Source organism: Homarus americanus, unplaced genomic scaffold (genome assembly GCF_018991925.1).
Source record: "Homarus americanus isolate GMGI-L3 unplaced genomic scaffold, GMGI_Hamer_2.0 scaffold20802, whole genome shotgun sequence".
NCBI classification, from domain to species: domain Eukaryota; kingdom Metazoa; phylum Arthropoda; class Malacostraca; order Decapoda; family Nephropidae; genus Homarus; species Homarus americanus.
Window position 1 is genome coordinate 1 of NW_024713851.1, and position 5270 is coordinate 5270.

General features: G+C 34.2%; 2 non-coding genes across 2 annotated transcripts; one reads left to right on the forward strand and one right to left on the reverse strand.

Annotated features, from left to right (window-relative positions):
* Window positions 1–1371: 1371 nt before the first annotated feature.
* Window positions 1372–1572, reverse strand: LOC121874858. The gene has a single exon (XR_006090504.1). It is a non-coding gene; the product is annotated as a small nucleolar RNA U3 (small nucleolar RNA).
* Window positions 1573–4829: 3257 nt separating this feature from the next.
* Window positions 4830–5030, forward strand: LOC121874865. Its single transcript, XR_006090505.1, has one exon. It is a non-coding gene; the product is annotated as a small nucleolar RNA U3 (small nucleolar RNA).
* The last annotated feature ends 240 nt before the right edge of the window (window positions 5031–5270 follow it).

Below are 5270 nucleotides of genomic sequence, written 5' to 3' on the forward strand. Positions count from 1 at the left end.
CTCTGAAAAATTGTCTATCACTTCTATTGTTGTTGGCCGCGGATCGTCTGCTTCTAATTCGCTACTTGAAAGCCTCAGGTCGTCTTCTAAGTTGTTCAGTAGGGCAATCTTTTCTTCTTTAGCCAAAGCCTTCAGAGGTTTCTGCCCACCACTCTCTCCAGGCATTGTGCGATGCTTGTGTTTATCTGAAGTCTGCTGTTGATAAATTTACTAATGCAATTACTAGTAATTTTAAGATGAATACTTATACTTAAAAACTTTGTCAGATGTTGTGTGAATATAATATTGTATATTTTTGTGCCTTTGCCAAACAAAGTTTATATGAAACCTTGGTTCATGGAGAGTGTATCTGTAAGAATGGATAAGCTAAAGTTTAAAAAAAAAATGTAATCCTTTTGAGTTACGGCAAATATTCCTTGAGAAAATATCTGAGTACCATAAGGAAAATGTTATTCATATGTACTGTGATTGTTCAGTTAATGGGTATCGGGCCGTCTGTGGCATTGTTGTTAGGGAATTTTTTGAGTATGGTATTGGTGTTGAAGAAAAAATATCCAAGAGAATTGGGGATAGAAGTTCCAGCACCACTGCTGAACTTTATGCTGGAGATTTTATGCATATCTATTTATTGTATACATATGTGATTTATGTTTACGTACAATATTCAAGAGCTCTTGTCAAAAGTAGTTTCGGGCGGGGTATTATATATATATATATATATATATATATATATATATATATATATATATATATATATATATATATATATATATATATATATATATATATATATATATATATATATATATAATTTTTTTTTTTTTTAAACGAGGATTACCCCACCCGGACACAGGTCACTGACCCACATCAGGGCCTGGGGGGCGAAAATATAATAATAATAATAATAATAATAATAATATCTATTATCATTATCATAACAACAGTTAATACAAATACAAATAAAATAATAATAATTCTAATAATTACCATAAATAAAGGCAAAAACGAAAAACTAAATCAAGAGTGAGAAACGATATACATAATGTATGTTGTGTTGTCTAACCAGCTCCTTTTGGTGCATTTGTCAATAAATGATTTGAATTTGACTAAAATGCTAATTGTCATATTGTTCTAAAATTCGTGTTTTTGTTTTGTTTTTATTATTCATATACATATTCTCCTCGGTGCAAATAATTAAAAAAAAGTGGACTAGAAATTAGCACGTTAAAATAATTTATCAACGGCCCAAATGTTTTTCGTACGGAAGGATTCAAATTCAAAACTTTTATTACCAAACATACAGATTAATTACTCCTGCAATAGGAGTAGTTTAAAAAACTCGTTGGACCACCCAAGTGGATGAAGAATCCAGCCACTCAGCCTGTGTGAACCTGCTCCACTCCCACTAATGTGGGAGGGAACAGTCATCAATGCCCATTAGCAAGAGCTAATGGGCCGCTTCCCGCTCACAGGTTCACACTGAGACTCATCCTCGTGGTTGGATTCATTCCAAGTTTCGGACAAGGAACTCGGTCATCACACTATAGAATTGATCCTATGAAGTATGATCATACTTATTACTACTTAACCAACGGGATCTGTCACACCTTACTGCTGACTTGATAGCTTTCTATAGGTAGGCTCAGTAAATATGTAAATAAATGTGTTGCAGCTTTACTTAACTCCTATACTCATGTATAAAGCTAAATATGGGATATTTTACAATATATGTATTCTATTGTTATAGGTTGCCATTAATATTATTTAACGTTTTTGGTAAGTTTGTAAGAGGTAAAAGTACATCATCTGAGTAATTCAGATTTCGGATTTGCCCCCGAGGGGGCTAGTTTATTGGGCACCCCCTTACATCCTGTGCAAGGTGAAGCGCAGAAGCGTTTACAGCGCATCAGAGAAATTATTTTCAATAATTAATTATTTATAATGACGAAATTTTTTATCTTTTGAACTGTTTAATTGATTGATTGATACGTTTATTGAGATACAAAAAACATCATCTATTTTCCTATTTTTAAACATCCATCCTATTTGCATGGGGACATTATTTATATGGGCATTTCTATATACATTAAGTAATGGGCATTCCAGTATATAATGTGGCAGGGTATGGGAACTGGATGTTCTACAAACTCTACATTCTTTATCCTGTTCACTTCTCTCAGCTCCAAGTTCCCAATAATATTTATATCCTAATCTTAACCTCATATACACTGAATCTTTCCACCTACTCCTATCTTTCCCATATGTAAATTTTGTGTTCATGAGAACATGATGGTAATGTTTCATTGTTTCACTTTTCTCGTATATTTCATTCCTTTTGAAATTATCTTCTATTGATTGTTGATTGATTGATATGTTTATTGAGATACAAAAAAACATTAATACATCTCAAAGGGATGAAGTGACATAAGTCATCCTCACCCCAGTCCAGGAATGTCCCTCTCAGGACTCACATAAATCCCTAATATTTCATATAATTAGTTATAATACATAGTTATATTCTAGATGCAAAATTTCTATATTTCTTTAATATTTCATCTATTTTCCCATTTCCAAACATCCACTCTATTTGCATGGGGACATTATTTATATGGGCATTTCTATATACATTAAGCAATGGGCATTCCAGTATATAATGTGGCAGGGTATGGGATCTGGATGTTCTACAAACTCTACATTCTTTATCCTGTTCACTTCTCTCAGCTCCAAGTTCCCAATAATATATATATCCTAATCTTAACCTCATATACACTGAATCTTTCCACCTACTCCTATCTTTCCCATATGTAAATTTTGTGTTCATGAGAACATGATGGTAATGTTTCATTGTTTCACTTTTCTCGTATATTTCATTCCTTTTGAAATTATCTTCTATTGATTGTATTTTCCGTAATTTGCTCCTTAATTGCTTCAAGGTTTTAGTACATATTATGTCGATCTCGGCCTTTTCCGTGGCTCTTTTTGCTATTATATCTACTGCTTCATTAAGACCAATCCCCACATGTGAAGGGACCCATACAAATTGAAAATTATGGCCATTTTTCTTTATTGTATTTACTAATTTTCTACATGAACCAATAATGTGTCCAAAGACTGGACTCCCACTGTTCAAAGAATCCAAAGCTGCCCTACTATCAACAAAAAAATATGCATCTTTATACCTCTTTACAACATTTTCCAGTCCTACTAACATTGCATATAACTCAGCTTGTGTTGATGAAATAAAACTGCTCAACCGAAGTCCAATTTTGATGTCATCATTTCCTTGTTCTGCGTTATGAAACTTCGTTATATAGATATATATTTCTTATAGTTAGCCCGTAAATTTGATTCTCTTTTCCTTATACATTATAGTAGAAATTCAGAATTTTATCGTTTATGATAGAAAGTATAATCAGATGTAAATTTACTAAGAGTGAATCCTTTTAAAGTTTACACAATATTTAATTTAATTTGTTTTTATAAATGTAAAACTGAAAATTTACTAAAATACAAATCTTTTTACAATTCCATTGTATATTTACATACAAATTAAGATTTTTAAGATTTCGATAAAACTATTTCTATATAGACATGAAATTTACGGTTCCATTTGTCAAAAATTATCTTTTTAAACTTTATCTTGAAGGGGATCTCCTCTAACGAGTAGAGTCCTGTAATAACCGATCATAGAAATAAATAAGTGTTCGTGTAGTGCAAGTCAAGGATAATAAATGTATATTATAGACCTTTGTATATTATATCATTGAGCTTCAACAATGAATGTTCTTAACCCGTTGTAAAGTTATTAATTAATACGCCAGTAAAACCGATAACAAATTTTGAGATAGAAACCGATAAAAAATTATGAGATAGAACTCTGTTTCTCTTGTGTTGACTTCGATAAATTGAGATTATTTCTATTGACCACTTTACTGTTTCAGGACAATATTCATTTCATTTGAAATTTTCATTATTTTTTTTTATGAGGTTCAGCCCACCCGGGCACAGGTCATTGACCCACATCGGGGCCTGGGGGGTGAAAATGTATTAATAATAATAATTCATAGTAAATACAATCTATAGATTCAGATTTGCCCCCGAGGGGGCTAGTTTATTGGGCACCCCCTTACATCCTGTGCAAGGTGAAGCGCAGAAGCGTTTACAGCGCCCAACAGGGAAGTATGAAAAGTTCATTAAGGGCGTAAAAGCCTGAAGGGTCATAGGTTCTGTCAAGTTACATAAAGTGAGAGAATGATGTGTGTGTGGGGGGAAAGTTCCCGGTACATTTTATCTGTTTATGGCAGAGTGGCAGTTCCTAATAATGTCAAATGCCAGGCCTGTGACTAGGAGGAGGGATATCTGGTCTGGGAGGGAATAGGTGTTGGTAACGGCTGGGGGACCTATAGGAGGAGGTCATAGGGCAAGTGAGGATGTAGTGAGAGAGGGTGTGAGAGTCGGGTTGGCCACAAAGTTTACAAACAGTGCGGTGAGGCTCAGGGTTGCCAATCTACTCCCATAGGTACCTGTACCCTAGGCGCAGTCTCATGTATATAAGCAAACAGTTAAAAAGATAAAAAATTTCGTCATTATGAATAACTAATTATTGAAAATAATTTCTCTGATATGCTGTAAACGCTTCTGCGCTTCACCTTGCACAGGATGTAAGGGGGTGCCCAATAAACTACCCCCTGGGGGCAAATCCGAAATCTGAATTACTCAGATGATGTACTTTTACCTCTTACAAACTTACCAAAAACGTTAAATAATATTAATGGCTATCAAGTCAGCAGTAAGGTGTGACACATCCCGTTGGTTTACAAGTATAAAGTATGATCATACTTCATAGGATCAATTCTATAGTGTGATGACCGAGTTCCTTGTCCGAAACTTGGAATGAATCCAACCACGAGGATGAGACTCAGTGTGAACCTGTGAGCGGGAAGCGGCCCATTAGCTATTGCTATAGGGCATTGATGACTGTTCCCTCCCAGTTTAGTGGGAGTGGAGCAGGTTCACACAGGCTGAGAGGCTGGATTCTTCATCCACTTGGGTGATCCAATGAGTTTTTTAAACTACTCCTATTGCAGGAGTAATTAATCTGTATGTTTGGTAATAAACGTTGTTAATTTGAATCCTTCCGTACGAAAAACATTTGGGCCGTTGATAAATTATTTTAACGTGCTAATTTCTAGTCCATTTTTTTTAATTATTTGCACCGAGGAGAATATGTATATGAATAATAAAAACAAAACAAAAACACGAATTTTAGA